The following is an 18,506-nucleotide window of genomic DNA, read 5'->3' as shown; positions in this document are numbered from 1 at the left end:
TCTTAGATATGAAGACATGCAGAGGAAGGAGCAATTAGCCCCGAATGAACAGGTGTCGGCCTTCCCCACAGCCTGGACATTTGGTCTGGGCCAGGCGAGGGAGACCTGACCACGGCGGCATAGCCAGGCAGTGGCAGAAGTTGTGTTTGCTGGTCACTAGGTTGAGCTGCTGAGCTGAGCAACGGGCAGTCCTCCTTCCGGGACGAGTCCGCTAGAGCCCAGTTAATGATAACAATGACCTCCCCTCATCACTTCTTAAGCACTTAGAAATGTGCCAGATACTACGTTAAGTGTGTGATTAAACAGCATTATTTTGTTCAATCTTCACAAGTTTCTGAAGGATTTTCTGAAGGACATATGGGTCTGCACTCTTGGATGTGAGTGACAGAAACTCCCAGTTGCTTCTCAGAAAAAAGTGTAATATATCCACTTAGGTAAAGTCCAACAGGGGTGCTGATGGCAGCCCCGGAGGGGTGCAGGAGTCCAGATGACAGATAGCTAAGGACTTTGTTTCTTTCTTTACTTACTTCCCTGTGCATTGGCTGCATTCTGGGGTGGGTGTTTCTTAGAGAGGGAAGTGGAGATGGACCTTGGCAGCCATGGGCTTTGCTGATCCTTTATGCCTGTGAGAGAGAGAGAAAGAGAGAGACACACACATACCCTTTCCCTAACATCCCTACCAACCCCCAGGAAAGGATTCTGGTCGCCTTGCTTGGTTGGTGTCACCACTTATATAGGGGAGGCGGGGACATCAGACAGACAGTCCTACCCAAATCACAAGTGGAGAAATGGTTGTCAAGTGGATACAGACACCCAGCTCCCTGCAAAGCAGGAGGAGAGGCTCGGTAAGGGAAGCAGACTCAACCAAAGCAAACGTTGTCCCCAGTGTATCATCTTCATTCCATAGATGAGCAAATAGGGGCTCACAGGGATGGAGCCCCGAGCAGGCTCCATGTCAGGGTCTTTCTGATGCCATCAGCCTGGATCCCTAACTCCTGTGCTATCCTGCCTCACCGAGGAAGGTGAGGAGGTGGGAAACCCCACTCAGGCCCGGCAATCAACCCGGACTAGGCAGGGAGAGTCACCAGAGAACAGACGGATGTGAACGAGAACAGGGGCTGGAAGGAACTGCCCAGAAGTCCCAGCCTCATGCTTGGGCTTCAGGAGGCTTTCCCGGAACCATGATGCCCAGGCTCGTTGACGGACAGCAGAGAGATGGAAGGTGGGTGGACTGGCCGAGAAGCGGGAGAGCAGGAGTGTCTGGGTGCTGCCTAGTCCTTGGACCCGTCCAAACCTCCCGGGGCTGCTGCGGCAAGAAGGGACAGTTTTGTCTTCCAAGTCAAGGTGAACGCAGCACTAGGCGGTCTGGGCCCAGCAGTTCTGTGCATGCGGCTCTATCGCTCCACCACCGCGTCTGTCCTTGACGAGAAAGCCCCCTCCCCACCCTCCCAGCGAGCATCACATTCGCTGAATGTGAAATGTGGGCCACACACCCTGCTTTGTCTTGCTTTCAAGGTTATTTTTGTAATAAGCCTTGCAACGTGTGAATTGATTGGCGTCAGGGATGCGCTCATTTGTTTGCTTTAATCACGAAGACAAAAATAAAATGCAGAAAGTACGGAGACAGTGTAATGAGCCGCCATGCAGGATGGATACCTGTCAGGATGCGGTCGCGTTCGCTTCGGAGCCCTTTCTGGTCTCCTGACACAAACTAAACACACACCAGAAGGTGACAGTCTTGCCCCCAGCAGTCTTACTCTGCTCGCCCCCGCCTCCTAAGACACAGCCACAATTGTGTCTTAATGTATACTGGTGAAGTGAGGTTTTTCTTGTTTGCTCGTCTGTGCGTTTGCTGGCTTTTCTGCTTTATTCTTTCCTTAGCCTCACGTGTCAGCTATTGAAACCGCAGCTGCTTCCAGCTGGCACTTGCAGCTTTTGTTATTATTTGTTATTAATATTTATTTCATTTCTGTAACAGCCATGTATTTAAAAGTCAGGCACAGAAAGTCCCACTGGGTCTTATCTCTCTGGGAACCTTCCTCCCTCCCCCCTTTTATGTCAATACCTGTACGAATAGAAATAAATGTTTTAATAATGTATTCTTCCAATCTCCTGCTTACGCAAATTCTTACGTCTCTGAGAGCTTGTCCAGCCATGGCGAGGTCTTATCGGGGCCGGATGCCCCAACTGTGCCCAGCCAGGCTGTGTCCTTATTCTGGTAGCTCAAGGTTCCTCAGGCCACTGTGTCCAGTCGAGCGGAGAGGCTTATCTTCATGGGCAAAGGGAGCTGGTTGGCGGCGGTGGCTCTGAGATATTAGACAAGGGCTGTGTGGGGTCGCTGGAGTTCACAGCCGTGATCAGACCTGATGGCCGGAGCAGGGAGGGGCTGCGTGGTGGGGAGTGTGCAGCCCTGGTGGTGGAGGCCACAGACCTGGGTTTGAATCCCATGTTCTGCTGCATCTCGGGCAGGTGTCCCACTAGAGTGACTGGCAGGCTCTGAGCCTGTTTCTGCAGCCTGCATCCGGGGTGGGGGGGACGGAGGTGAGACCAGCACCTCCCTCGAAGGTTCCTTGGGAAAACTGGGGTCCGGCTTGTGGCATCTGTATGCCTGACACTTACTTACCAGGCATAGTGGCTGATGGGAAGAGGTGGTAAGTTGGGTTATATGGGCGAGCAAAGAACAGGACAATGTAGCCCAGCAAGCATCGAAGGAGTAAGAGGAGGAAAAAAGCATTTAACTCAGAGCAAAAATTGCTTGGTAGAAAAGCTCTCTGGGAACCCCACTGATATTCTATGCCCAGTGGAGGTGAGGCAAGGTGACACCTTTGGGGAGGGCACCATACTCTCAGCGCCCTTCGTTGTCCCCACTGTGAATCTGCATCCCGCCTTGGAGGCAGGGGGCCTGGGGTCAAATCTTGGGTTTGCTTTGAACTTACTGTGTGACCTAGGGCCAGTTGATGGGCCTCTCTGAACCTTAACCAAGGGTTGAGTGAGCGACTTGACCAGACTCTGTCCTGGTGCAGTGTCTCAGCTCGTGAGGAGCTTTGAGTTCGCCTTAGGAGCTCAGGGCTGACATAGGCAAGGCTCTCCTCAGGGCTTCCTGGGCAGCTGCCCAGCTCCCCAGCAGTGCCCCCTCTGTTGGGAATCCTGCTGAGATATCACCAGGCCAAGTCCCATGTACTTGCATCATCACTAGCCTTTTATTCGCAGCCTGGATTGCAGAGTCGATCTGTAAGTCATGCTGTATGCACCACCTAACTTTACCTCTGTCGATCTGGCCTTTCTAAGTCGGTGAGGGGAACAGCTCCCAGCTCTCACCTAAGGGAGGACTTTGCCAGCCCCCTTACGTCTACTCTGAGTAGTTCTACCAGCACCTAATTTCCTATCCTGTCCTGTTCACCATTGGTTCATGTGGACATGTCTTACCTGTTCACGTGTCTTTTGGATTAGGGCTGATGTGTTGCTCATTCATGGGGTGGGGGGTACTGTGCAATACAGAGCATGCAGACGTGGGGTCAGGTGGGCTCTGGGATTGGAAACTGCTCTGCCACTGACAGCCCATGTGACCCAAGGATCTCATTTCTGCTCTCTGAGACTGTTTCTTTATCTGTAAATGTCAATATAGATAATATGATCTACTACTTAGGATTGTTGTAAAGAGCAAAGTAGACATTATATCGCCAATGATTGGCAATGATGATATGTGCATATGAGATGGGTAGACATCTTGTCTGGTTAAATAAATGAGGAGCCCCTTGGGAGGCAGGTTCTGGGTTTTTAGATTTCTTTTTAATCTCTTCTCACATAGTGTCCTCTGGGGCATAGGGTTGCTGGGCTGCACCTGCTTGTATAATAGCTTCAGCCAAAGCACTTGAGTGCACATAGGTTTCTAGAAATGCTGTAAAGTGAGCAAACAGCTGTTTAAATTGACAAGAGGGACTTGCCTTCCTAAGTCTTTGAACTTGTGAAAACTGTGATCCTCTTCTCCTTCTCTCTCTCCACCTCCTCCAAACCCCAGCTTTCCAGGGCAGAGTGTGGGGAAAAGAATCCACCCTTGCCCTGAGCAATGAGCATGTTATTTCTTACATTCTACCCCCGTCGCACCCCCCCCCTACACACACACATGCACACACGTGCATACACACACATAAGCACACATACAAACTATGCACAGACACATGAATATTCATATCTATATCTTTATATCATCATTTATTCAATAACTATTTATTGAATACTTACCATGTGATCTAGCACAGTTTTGCCACTGGGGATAGATCAGTGATTAACCTTCGTTATTGTGAATTTTATATTTAAGTGGGAATGACAAACAAACAAAAAATGATAACAAGAATATGATATAATATATTTGCAGATCATAAATATTATGGACAAAAAATAGAGCTGGGTAAGTGGTATTCTAATGCACTCTAGGTGTAGCAGTTGGGATGTAGTTGAAATCTAAAAGGGAACCTGACCAAGAAGGAGGCACTGGCACAAAGATTTGAAGGAGGCTAGAGAAGAAACTGTAGAGAGAACATCAGGCAGAGGGAGGAGGCCAGGCAGGTTGCTGGGAGGATGCCCGAGGTTCAAGGTGAAGCCACGCTAGATTGAGAGAGTTGTTTGTTTTTTTTATCAAAGAGACAGAAAATGCAGATGAGGATCATTAAAAATAGTGATTCTAACCAGGGATGGAGCTGTTAGCATCTGTCAAGAATTTGGCTGAGGGCATATTCTCTACTCTGAGGAGTCCTAGCCACCCTATGCGGCAGGTGGAACTGTGTGTATTTTATTGACAAGGAAGCAGAGGTGGGAGGATGGGAAGTACTTACCTGGTGTCCCATAGCCCATGAGCAACAGAGATGATATTTAAACTCAGATGACATTGACATGTGTAACTCTGCCCTAAGCTCCGCATCATACTCAGGTTTGGAGCAGTCCTGCTGCTTTCCTCAGACTCCTCCTACCTTTCCAAGTGCACCAAAGCCACCACGGCCCACCTCAGTGTCCATGGGAGGTCCCTGTTTTCCCTTTAAGTAACGCTTTCTACTTCCATGAGCAAGTACGGGGTTAAGGGTGGGGCAGAAGGTGTTTCTTCAAACTCAGAATTCAGAAAGCTACAGGTAGAAGAAACCTAGGCACCAGTTTTCTGCCATGACACATTAGGGAGGCAGGGTTCTTTGAAGCGTACATAATTGTTGTTGTTGTTTTTAATAGAGCTTTTTGGATATTTTTTAGGTCTAATTAACATACCTTGAAATTCACCCTTTTGAAAGTATACAATTCCATGGATTTTAGGATATTCACAGGGTTGTGAAACCATCTCAGCTAATTTAGAACATTCTAATCATCTGAGAAAGGAACCCCATACCCATTAACAGTCACTCCCATCGCCCCCCACCCTCCCCAGCCTGGCAACCACTAATCTACTTTCTGTGTCTAGGAACTGGCTTATTGTGGACATTTCATATCAGTGGAATCATACAATATATGGTCTTTTCAGTCTGGATTCTTTCACTTAGGGCAGTGATGGCGAACCTATGACACGTGTGTCAGAGGTGACACGCAAACTCATTTTTTTGGTTGATTTTTCTTTGTTAAATGGCATTTAAATATATAAAATAAATATCAAAAATATAAGTCTTTGTTTTACTATGGTTGCAAATATCAAAAAATTTCTATATGTGACACGGCACCAGAGTTAAGTTAGGGTTTTTCAAAATGCTGACACGCCAAGCTCAAAAGGTTCGCAATCACTGACTTAGGGTAATGTTTTCAGGGTTCAGTGAAACTGTAGTGTGAATGAGGACTCTATTCATTTTTATGGCTGAATAATATTCAGTTGTATGGAACTACAACATTGTGTTCATCCATTCATCAGTTGATGATCATTTGAGTTGTTTTCCACTTTTTGGTTATTCAAAATAATGCAGCTATGAAAATTTGTGTACAGGTTTTTCTATGGGCATATGTTTTCAATTCTCTTGGGTATATTCCTAGGAACAGAATTTTTAAAGAGATTCTTCCTTCCCATTGAATTTTCTTGGCGCACTTGTTGAAAATCAGGTGATCATAAATGTCTGAGCTTATTTCTGGACTCTCAGTTTTACTCTATTGATCTATGTCTATCCTTATATCAGCATCAGACAGTATGGATTAATGCAATTCTGTAGTCATTTTTGAAATCAGGATGTGTGAGTATTTCAACCTTGTTATCTTTCCCAAGATGATTTTGGAGTAGCTTGTCAATTTCTGCAAACAAACAAAATAAAAACAGCTAGAATTTTGATAGGGATTATATTGAATCTATAGATAAATTTGAGATTAATTCCATTTTAACAATGTTGTCTTTCTACCCATGAACACAGGATGTCTTTCCATTTACTTAGATCTTTTTAAATTTCTTTCAATGATGTTTTGTAGTTTTTAATGTATATATTTTACAGTCCTTCTGTTGAATTTCCCAAGTGTTTTATTTCACTGCTACAGTAAATGTAATTATTTCTTAATTTTATTTCCCGATGGTCTATTGCTAGTATATTGAGATATAGTTGACTTTTATAAATCTCTTAACATATATATAAACTTACTGATTTTTTTAAGATCTATTTTTGTGAATGCCTTTGTTTTTCTATATAAAAGATCATGTCATCTGCAAGTAGAGTTAGTTTTACATTTTCCTTTATGAGCTGGCTGACTTTTATTTCTCTTTCTTGCTTCATTGCCCTTTCTAGAACCTTCAGTACAATGTTGAATAGAAATAGTCAAAGTGGACATCCTAGTCTTGTTCCTGATCTTAGAGGGTAGCGTTCACTCTTTCCCATTGAGTATGATGCTGGCTATGGGTTTTCCACAGGTGCCCTTTACCACGTCTGGGAAGGTCCCTTCATTTATAGTTTGTTGAATGTTGTTTGTTTGTTTGTTTTTAAATCATGAAAGGGTGTTGGGTTTTGTGAAAGCTTTTTCTTTGTCTGTGGAGATAATCATGTAATTTGCGTCCTTTTATTCCATTAATACAATGTATTATATTGGTTGACTTTCATATGCTGAATCTTGTGATAAATCCCACTTGGTCATAGTGTACAATTTTTTACGTGTTATTGGATTGTGTTAGTATCTTGTTGTGTCTGTATTTATAAGGGATATTGGACTTTTCCTGTGGTGACTTTGTCTGGTTTGGGTATCAAAGTAATACATACTGGCTTCATACAATTTTACTTTTTTGGAAAAGTTTGTGAAGGGTTGGTAATTAATTGGTGTTAACATTTGCTAGAATCACTGGTAAATTCATCTGGCACAGGAAGCAAGGTCCACGGGGAAGGACTTCACCCAAGATCATACTATTGACCAGGGGGCAAAGGCAGGGGGCCCAGGGTTCAGACCCATCTCAGCCAGCATTCACTGTGTGCGTTGTCTCTGGTTCTCATACTACTACTGTTGTCAAAATGTAACAGATGAAGAAACTGAGGCTCAGAGACTTGGTAGGACTTCCCTACACACCCAGTGGCTGAGCTGAAGCTCTAGCTCAGCCGTGGGCAAACTATGGCCTGTGGGCCGGATCCGGCCCGTTTGAAATGAATAAAACTAAAAAAAAAAAAGACCGTACCCTTTTATGTAATGATGTTTACTTTGAATTTATATTAGTTCACACAAACACTCCATCCATGCTTTTGTTCCGGCCCTCCGGTCCAGTTTAAGAACCCATTGTGGCCCTCGAGTCAAAAAGTTTGCCCACCCCTGCTCTAGCTCAACCTTAGGGACAACAATGACCTTATTGCTTATAACACCCTCTGGAGGATTACCTTTGCCCAGGGGGTTGATTTTCAAGACACATTATTCCCACATTATCTGACATGGGTACCATAAATAAGCAAGACCAGCAAGATAACATTGACTGTACCAAGCACTGTCCTAGGTGTTTTCTGTGTTCTTCCTCACAACAATCTTGGGAGTCAGGTATTGTTGACTTCCTTTTACAGGTATGGAAACCGAGGCTCTCAGAGATGATGGGAATAGGAAATGGAGATGTGATACAAACTGAGCCCTTTAGACTCCAACTGCAGGCTTGTTCTTTCTGCCCACACTCATCCCTCCACCCACGGGAAAGCACAGCTCACACAGGATGTGGAGACTGAGCTTAACGTGAACTAAATAAGAATCATCCTGCCCATAGTGTTCCCTAACTTAACGTCCAAGAGTAAGTCCAAATTGGTGGCCTCTGCTTGGCCTCCTCTCCTCTGGACGTGGCTTTGGCAAAACACAGTCTCAAAAGGCACCATGTAGGAAGAGAGAGACCTTAGAGCCAGTCATGGGGTGAGGAGAAAGGGGGGTACGGGTGATGGTGTTCCTGTACTAAGAACTCCTTCTTGTCAAAAGTTAGGAACATGGAGTTCATCCTCCTAATAAACTAACCTCCTCTGAACTGTGACTCAAGACCCCGTTGGGACCAATGAATACCTAATAATTCTATCTATTTGGAAACAGCACTGGACTTTGAGTTAGGAGACCTATGCCGGCGCCTGGCTGAACTGTATCCGTGCAGTCTTTGGAAAAGTCAATTCAAATTTCCATGGCTCACTTGCCTCCTTGTAAAATGGATTTAATAACACACACCCCTCAGGCACTTGTAAAGAGAACAGAAGACGACTGTATAAAAGCTCCCAGGACTGGGTCTGATACAGAGTAGGTGCCCAGGAAATGTGTGTGGAACCTCTAAGCCACTTTCACATCCATAATGACCATTTGGTCCTCATAGCATCCCTGTGGGGTTATCTAGAGGTACCTGAGGCCCAGAGAGATCAAAGAGTCTGGTCAAAGCCACGTAGCTCATTAACAACAAGGTTAAACCTACAAGTCATGCCCTCTGTCTCTCAATCCAACATACTTCCAAGTTATGCTTTCCTGCAAAATATTTTTGAAATCACTTGAAAATTATTGGTTTTTATCTGAGTTTTAGAGTCTGTCCAGTACACAATAAAGATTAGAAAAAGGCCACAATCTGCTTTAAAGATCCCAGGACTACAAGTTGAGGTAGAATAGTCAGGCATTCCATGCTTAATTCATTCCTTGACTTGAAACCATAAAATTAGTCTTCGTCCTAAAACAACCCATCAAACAATGAACACCCTCCAACTTTGTGTTATCATTTATTCCCTGAAAATAAAAAAAGGGAAGATGGAGGATGAGAAGGGAAAGGGATGGAGAAGAAGAAAAGGAAGGACAAGGACAAGGACTGCTGTGGGAAGCCAAGTAAAGTGCTAGCCTGGATTTTTCTTTCATGAGGGGTCAGGTTGTACTTGGCAGGTGAATGAATGAACTTCGACAGGTCATTTGCATAGTATTTGTATATTCAAATCCTTTGGCATATTCACTCCTCTAAGGCTTTTGGGTAGGGAGGGTAAGGATCATCAACCATTTTTTTTAAATAGGAAAAACTGAGATTCTTGTAGGTGGTTGACATTCCTGTGGGGTACAGCTGATGGAGGATCCAGGTGGCCTGCATGTCCCATGCTTAATCCCGTATTTTAAAAAAGGAAGAAAGGACACACTTGAAGCCAACTTGGGCAGGGGCAAGAATACATTTTTACTGAAGTGCTCGTAGCCCTGCATCCCATTTCTTGTGCACTTGGCCATCTCCCTGTTCCTCTGTGAGCTCCCCAAAAGCAAGGACCACGCTCATTCTCCATGAGAGTATCTCCCCTGCCTAGTGGAGTGCCAGGTGCCTAGTGGAGTGCCAGGCGCCTGGCATGTTTTCATTGGTACAGACACATGCTGCTGTGGTAACCACTTACTCCTCACTCAGGTATTGGAGATATACCCAACCTGCTTTAATTGTAAATCAATTTGTATTTATTTAATTTTAAATGTCACCACTATAACCATCCATTTCTGAGTTCTTGGCATTGTGAATTTTAGGGTGCTGCTCATATTTCAGGGAGAGCAGTGGGTGTCTAGCCCTGATTCTAGATTGCTCTTGTCTATCCTTGAGCTTAGCACCAACATTGGTTTCAGACTTGGCCCCCACTCAGAGCTCTCTTTGCTGCCACACCCACCAAAATTCTTTACCTGTTACAGTTCATGAACTTGGAGGGATTAAAGGGAGTGCCAGTGCGGGGAGCTGATGTTTAGAGTCCAAACACAGACTGACTCACCTTTCTCCCAGGCAGGGTCTCCCAATAATGCCTCAGACAGGGCTGTTTTCAAAGTAGAAGCCAGGACCTGAGTCCTTAATACCATGGCATCCTCTCTGTGCTGGACACTAGAATTCAGTATTTATCTTGGTAGAAAGCATGAGTTGTTGCCCGAGATGTGAGATAAGAAGGTTGTTTTTGGTGCCGGGAGTGGGTGGGCTGCCTGTGGAGCAGGGCAGGGGTCCATTGTCAGGTCTCACTTTGACGCTCCTGGATGAAAAGAGAAGAGAGATATTTTGCCTGGTGGCCAGCACCCAGCTAGGGAAAACTGGACATGGGAATTCTGGCAGCCGGTCCATACATACCATCTTCCCAGTGCCCTCATGCCCAGGCTGGGAAGCCCAGGGCAGTACCCAGGGTCACGCTGCTCATTCAGTGTCTGAACCCACCTGGAGTTCAGATCTTCGGCAGGTGGTTTGGGCATTAGACCTGGAAACAGAAGGGCTTTGTGTCCTTGGACAGTTATCCGAATTTAATGAACCCATGTGTGAAACAGGAATGATTTCTAACACTGGGATCAAACACAATAACATAAGCAAACGATCTTATGTTAAGTACTGTCCAAGCTCTAACCACGGTCAACACACTTCTCGCTACAGTTTAGGTAAGTGAGCCATGTAGACTCTGTCGCAGTTACTCAGTGCTGCCCCTGTCTTGTGAAAGCGCCCACAGAACTTACACTTTAAGTAAGTGAGTGTGGCAGTGGTCCATTCAAACATTATTGACAAAACAGGCAGCAGACCCAGCCTGGCCCATGGGCCACAGTGTGCTTGCTGACCCTGCTCTAGATGCATCAGTTACCATTGGTGACACAACAAATGACCTTAACATTTAGCAGCTTAAGACAAACATTTGATTATGCTGATGGATTTTGTGGGTCCAGCATTCAGACTGGGCACAGCAGGTTGGACTGTCTTCGCTGCGTGAAGTCTGGGGCCTCGTGATTGAAAAGTTAGAGGTGACTTGGCTACTTGGGCTGAAATTACCTGAAGGCTCCTTCTTACATCCATCTGGAGCCTGGGCTTGGATGACCCTAACATGGGGACCCTGAGGCACCTGGAGTAGCTTTTCCATGTGGCGTGGCTTCTTCACACTGGGATGTCTTGCACAGAGTCTCAGGGCTCCAAGCGAAAGTGTTTCAGCGAGCAAGGTGGAAGTCTCGTAGCCTCTTATGACCCAGACTCAGTCGTCACCCGATGTCTCTTCTGCTGTATTCTATTAATCAAAGTGCTTGTGAACTTGCCCACATTCAAGGTAAAAGGACATAGAGCATCCTCCGCCTCTCAGTGGGAGCAAGGTCAAAGAATTGGGGGAGGAGCTCATTTTAAGACCATCATAGAAGAGATTAACAATTTAAGCACACACGCAGGTGTGTTTTGAGTTCTTTATCCCGCTAATATCCCTTTGAAGGTGGTAATAGTATCCTCCACAGTTTAAAGACAAGAAACACTGAAGAACAGAGAGGTTATTTAGCTGCCCAAGGTCAGAAAGGCAGTAGGTGGTAGAACCAGCATTTGAACTTGGGTAGTCAGGCTCCAAAGACTGTTCTAACCATGCTCACCATACCCTGCTGCATTGTGATCATGGAACGAGAATGCTCTTTCTACTCCTCGGGCAGAGCAGAATTCAGACCCGGAGTCTTTGGACTGCTGGGGGCCTAGCAAGTTTCCCAACTAGCCAATAATCAACTACCAACATTCTTACGCACCTGCTCGAGGTCCAGGCTGTTCTGTGCACCATGGGTAGGCAAAGGGAAGTGGGATACTACTCAGTTTTGTTCATAAGAAACCTAACATATGGGGCGAAGGGATTGAATTCTGATTTAATTCTCACAACCCTATGAGCTAGAACCCTTGTCCCTAGTTTACAGATAAGGAAACCAAGGCCCCGGGTTATGTTGCTGCTTGCCCAGTAGCTGATGTCATTGAGATTAGAACCCATCTGACATTCAAGCACATGTTCTGTGCCATATGCTGTGATAGAGAAAAATCTGGAATGGAAAACCCCCCAGTCCCTAGAAGGGTGTCAGATCTAGCCTGTCCCTCAGAGCTGATCCTGGTTTAGTTCTCTCACTGTGACGACAGGAGACCGAGACCCAGAAGAGGGTGGCTGGGTGCCTCTGGCCATCCAGCTGCCCAGCCCTGAGCTGAGCCACCACGCTGTGCTGGGAACAGCGGGAGGGGAGTGATGGTGGTTGAAGGAGGGGGGTAGGCAGTGAGGTTGTTTGCCAAAGCTGGGGGGTGGCGGGGAGAAGGAGCATTTTACAAGACCAGGGCTTCTGGCCTGGAAACATCTGTTTCCCTTCAAATCAGCGAGGAGACTTTTGCCTCCCCAGAATGCCTAAATCATGTGGCGGCTGGGGAAGAGCAGGCGTTGGCCTGGAGACTTCAAACGCATTCCCCCGTACTCTCGGGGACCGTCCTGACTCGGGCCTCGGGGGCCCTGTCTCGGCTCTTACCCCCTGTCAGATCCGTGAGAAGCTCTCACCGCCAATTAACTTCTCAGTTTCATTCTCTCACCCCTGCTGCGTGCGGGGCCTGGGGTCTTGGATGGGACCAACAGCAGCTTTCCCCCACCACCCACCTCCTCTGATGTCCACCAGGACAGCTTGCTCTGGGTGAGGGACTCAGGCCCAGGGCCGTGGCATCATAATAACACTATTGAGAATAATGCCCACCGCCGCCTCGCATGGAGGGCTAGCACATGCCAGGCATCATGGCAAGCACTTCCATACCACATTTCATTCATTCCAAAGAAGACCCTACAGAGTGGGATTTAATAGTATGATTCGTATTGTACAGGTGGGTAAACTGAGGCAAGGTCTCACAATACACGGGGAGCCAGAAGTTAACCACATCGCCTGATTCCAAAGCCATGCTTTCAGCTGTTCCCTTCTTCTGTCTCCTGTCATGACCCTTCAGTGTCATCACATTTTGTTCCTATTACAGATGGAAAAACTGATTTCCACACAAGGGAACCACTGCCTCATAGTTGACTGAGGCACTCATTCAGTCTGTCATTCATTCTGGAAAGTATTTGCCAGGCACCTCATGGTTTAGGTAGCTGAGCCTGGGGTAGAGGTGGATAGAGGTGGGTCCTGAAGATATTCACCTACTCGTGGGGCAAGAGGCAGGTGTATGGGCACTGGCCTGCCCGGACGGCATGTGTTCTAATGGGGTCTCTTGCAGGGAGAAAGGCTTTCCGGAGGAGATGAAGTTTGATTGATGCCTCCAGGACAAGGTGGCGAGGGTCCAGTGGAGAAGGGACAGGGTGGCCCCAACAGAGGGTACAGCATGTGCAAAGGCAGAGGTGGAATCTGTGTTCCAGAATCATTGGCAGCTGGATATGATCCTGCTGTGGATCAGAGTTGCAAACAGATTGGTAAATGAGGGTAAATGCGTGGCCAGAGTTCATTTGCAACTCAGTGATGATTACTGTTCCGTGAGTGGACATGATGAAGTGGCACTAAGGGCCCCTGGTAAGGGGTTTAGGCTTTGTCCTGAGGGTGTTGGAGAAACATGGACGATACTTTGCGTTCGATTAGTCAGTCCCAAGGCACTTCCCCACAGGTTGAAATCCCAATACATTAAGACCCTCTTGCCTTAGGCATCTGTGCAGAAGCTGGGACGTGGACTCAGGGTTTCAGCCACCTTGGCCAGTGTTCTTTCTCCTGAAACAAGATCAGAGGGTTTGAGCCCAGAGCGCCAGGTTCCTACGCAGCCCAGTGCACTTCATGCTCGGAGCACCTCTTTTATAATACAAGTGCCCACGAGTGCAATGGGACCAAAATCGGCCATCGAAGAAACACGAGGAGGAGTTGGAAAAGCCAGTGTGGGTCTTTGTTCAAGTCTCTTTCCTCCCTGGGCCTCAGTTTCCCCACTGTAACATTAGGATGTGGAGTTTATGATGGCTCAGGAGTCCTAGTTCAAATTTCATGGCTCTCAGCCTGTCCCAGGGGGGGGCAAAAAGAAAATGAAAGAACTGAGCAGAAGGTAGCCGGCACCCTGCTGGATCCCTGAGAAATGCAGAGGTCTGGCTGCTCCCTCTCGGTCGCTCTCTCTCCCCCCCTCACTCTGCTCTCCTGGCGGGCATGGATGTGGGTCTGTTTCTCTCTCTCCCTCTCCCTTTCCCTCTTCCTTCTCCCTGTCAGGGGCCGCCACACTCTTCCCTTCACAAAGGGCCCCCCAGGCCCGGCCTGGTCCCCTAACAGCTTTCAGATGTGTCTCTGGAACAGTTCTTCAATTACAGCTGAGACAGGCAGAAAGCGTATGGCCTTGTGACTTTTGACCCAGGCCTGTGAGGTTGACATCTTCCTCTTTCCCCCACCCGTCTGCCCCCGCCGGCAGGGTGGCCCAGGCCGCCTCCATCCTGGGCCTCCCCTGACACCTTCGGTTACTCTCATAACACAAACAGCCGCTACCTCTTAGGGAGCGAGGATTGAAGCAGGCCTGTCCCGATCATTATATCATTGAGTCCTGATCCGCAATGTGTGAGATGTGGATAATGTCACCCTATTTGACAGGTGCAGAGACCGAGGCTCAGGGAAGGTGAAGGGGAAAGCAAGGATTCTCCCCAGGTTTTATAACCCGAAAGCCTGAGACTCCTTCTTCCCAACATGCCGTTATTCATGCTGCTGGCTAAGCAGAGAGGTGACCCTGGACCCTCTCGTGGAGGAGATGTATTGCAGAAGCACCATGGAAACCTACATAGCCAATGAGGAAGCAGAGTTAAAGAGAATCCACCTCCTCGTGCCTGGGCTCATTCACAGAGTCCACTCACTGCAGCCTTTAATGTTTCCCTCCATTGAAATGCATCCCCTTCTCTCCTGCTCATAGAACGCATTTTTCAAACGTGTACTGTTGCACAAATAAGTGCTCTTATATGGTCTATATAAAAATCTGCAACTTACAAGCCCCTTCTCACATATCCTTCCGCATGGTCCTCCTAGAGACAGCCTCGCCCCGTTCCCATATTGTTGAGGCAGAAACTGACACTGAGAAACGAGATGTGGCAGGCTGGAGTCCCTTCATTTACTCAAATACTTACTGCATGCCTACCATCCACACAGTGCTGGGTTCCATGCCAGGGACGCGGCAGTACCCACGCTGAAGTGCACACCCAGGCTGGGGCTTGGATCCCGCCTCCTCCACTTTCTAGATGGGTTATGGTATGGGTGGTAAGGACTTCTCAGTGTCACCCAACCCTGTCCTGACCCCCCCCCCCCCCACTTTGCTACTTATTTTCACATCCTGAAGTTCCTTTGTGATCTTGCTTTCAGTCCCTCCCTCTGCAAGGTTTCCCAATCTGAACTCACCTTGCAGAGCCCTTACGTTTCACATCCACGCACACTGTGCTGTGAGGTGGACAGCAGCCCCCTGTCACCGACGCCTGGTGCTGTAGACGCGCCCCGCCTGTGAGTCACTTAGTAGCCGCCGGGTATCAGATCCACTCTCATGGTATCACAGTGCTTGTTACTCTCATTTTACTTCATAAAGGCCCCAAAGCACAAGAGTAGTGATGCTGGCAATTTGGACGTGCCAAGGAGGAGCCATAACATGCTTCCTTTAATTGAAAAGGAAAAAGTTCATCACTTAATAAGGAAAGAAAAAAAATCGTATGCTGAGGTTGCTAAAAACAAACTATCTATCCATGAAATTGCCTAAAAGATCTTATTGTAGGTACGTATGTGTGGAAAAACATTGTACGCATAGAGTCAGGTACTGTCTGCAGTTTTAGGCATCCACTGAGGGTCACAGAACATATCTCCCTTGGGTAAGGGGGGACTATTGTACAATATGGTTAAGAACATAATCTTTGGATTCAGGGAGATCTACGTTCTGGTCCCCTGTTGCTACTTAATATGCAGTAATAGGTCAATTACTTACATCTTTGGAACCAATGTCCTTATCAGCAAAATGTAAACAATCACAGTACCCAGCTCATAATAATGGAATAATGGAATAATGCATGTAAATGGCCCTGTACCTGTGAGCACTCTTTACCTGGAAGCCATGCCTAGCGTTACAACGGGGCAGTGTGCTGGGTTCCCTGCATCCGAACTGACGATTGTGCAGGGAAGGACTGTTTTCTTCTTGCTTCATATACGAGGAGACTAGGATCACAGAGGATAATCAACTAGCCTAAGGCATGAAGCTAGTGAGCACCACTCCAGTGGGTGCCCATTGGGCTGCAAGGCTCCTCCTGCTTCCGCACAGCATGCCACCAGGGCTCTGGGCGATCCCTCCTCCACCCCTGGCCCAAGGCCCTCTGCAGCCAGAGGGCTCAGTGCTGACATTGCTGTAGTGTGACGAGGTGTCTCTGTGGGCCTGTCACTGGCCCAGTGGCATGTCCCATTGCAGCTGAGAATGTGGAACATGTATGTATGGTCATGGGGTTCGCTGCCAGCTTGGCTTGTGGCATCACAGATACATACCTGGCAGGATCGACTGATAAATTCCTTTGTGCACCAAGAATGTCAGCTTCCTACTGCTTGTTATTTCAACTGGGGAAGCAAAGAGAGGACGTTGCTACTGTACTGTCTCAATTACAATGAGATTCCGTATTAATAAAGACAACTGGTCTTTTATCCATAAAGATACTGGCTTCTGCTTACTGTGACCCTTGTACCAAGAAGTTCTGATTCACAGTGTCTTTTGTAAAAACATCCTTTGGGGCATCAGACCACCAGGTATCCATGCTTGGAGGGCCCGTGTAGATCACCCAGTCCAGATCCCCAAAGCCATCAAGGGTAGACGTGGAGCAGCAAGAGTTGAGAGCCCAGGGTACGGCTTTAAAGTAAGACAGACCCGGCTACAAGTCCTGGCTCTTTTCTTTGTCTACCCTTGTGACTTGGGACAGATTGCTTCATTTTTTTGATCTTCAGTTTCCTCTTCTGAAAGATGGAGACAATAAATGCGATTATTTTTAAAAAACACAACACATAGAAATGGCACTGTCTCATTATAGGTGGAGCTAGGTGAGTGTACCTACGGGAATTATATGTATACAGAGCTGGTATCCACAGACCTTTGGCCGGCTGACAGTTTTTAAATTCATGGGCTTTGGAGTCGGACAAACCTAGGCTTAACCCGCCAGTCCCAGGAATTCCTCTGTGGTTCTGGGCAAGCTACTTCCTCTTTCTGACCCTCATATAAAATAGAGTAATAGTGGCTATTTTTTAGGATTGTTTTGGGGAATTAATAGTAAAAATGCAGGTAAAACTGCTCAGCTGAGTGCTTGACACATATTAAAGTCTTGGTACATATTAATTAAGTTGTAAAATAAACTCATTTATGAAGTGCCTAACATCTGTGGTCAATCAGAGCTCATCATTCTGCAACTTGGAGACCGTAGTCTTAGCCCTTTTTATATACCATGAGGTGAGCTGAGGTATTGGGGAAGGAGGGAAGGAGAGAGGCCCCCTGAGACCACAGTTTCTTCTACTTGACCCCAGGAAACCTCTTCCCACGCTCACTACCGCCTCTGTCCTTGAAGACAGATGCAAGAGGACGGCATGACAGAGACAAGACACTCAGATGCTCAACAGTCCTATTCAGGTTGCTCCTGGCCTTCAAGGCTCCCCTCTTCTTGGAAGTCTCTTTAGACTTTGTTTAAACCACAGAACGTTGCGATCTGGAGGTGTGAAGGGTCAGAGAGCCTTCTCAAGGTAGGCCAGAGGGTAGGGACGGCTCCAGAAAGAATTCTGTGCGCTGGATTGGACCCGAATCTACCTGGTTCATGGTTTCCAACTCTTTCCTTTTAAAGCCACACTGTCTGTCTTTGTCCCCTAGCACAGCATGGAGCCTCGGGTGACACCATAGAAAGGTGGGGACATGCTGTGTACCTAGAATAACACAGAGACTCCCATAGGTGCCCACTAACCTTCCACCTCATATCGTTTTGCTAAAGCCACACCCGCTGCCTGTTCCTCCAACAGTCTGGGCTCCTTCTCTCCTCAGGGCCTTTACTTACTGCTCTCCCTGTCTGGAAGGCTCTTCCCCCAGGTCTTCCTCCCGTAAGCCAGTTGCTTCTCATTATTTGGTTCTCAGCCCAGTCCTGCTCTCCACCTGAAGTCCTCCGTGGACAACACTGTCTAAAGCACCCACGTTCCCCTCCACATTAGTCTTCTTCACTTTCTCCTATTATATTACTTCTCACATTTACCATTAATGGAATATTTTGTTTACTTTTTGATTTGCTTTATGCATGCAGGGGCCTTGAATCTCTTGCTCATCTTTATAACCTGAGCACCTTCCTACAATAATTCCTGGTACACACTTAATGCTCAATAAGTTAAATAAATGAATGGAGTAAGAT

General features: G+C 47.1%; 1 protein-coding gene across 3 annotated transcripts in view; it reads left to right on the top strand.

The window, feature by feature from the left end:
* Nucleotides 1-18,506, top strand: part of ASTN2 (astrotactin 2) — a 759,574-nt gene that overhangs the window by 724,614 nt on the left and 16,454 nt on the right. The window lies entirely within an intron of this gene.

Source organism: Myotis yumanensis, unplaced genomic scaffold, assembly GCF_028538775.1.
Source record: "Myotis yumanensis isolate MYYU_CA2020_CCGP unplaced genomic scaffold, mMyoYum1.0.hap1 SCAF_12, whole genome shotgun sequence".
NCBI lineage: Eukaryota > Metazoa > Chordata > Mammalia > Chiroptera > Vespertilionidae > Myotis > Myotis yumanensis.
Note: the sequence above shows the minus strand (reverse complement) of the source record. Positions and strands in the feature narration are given on the sequence as shown.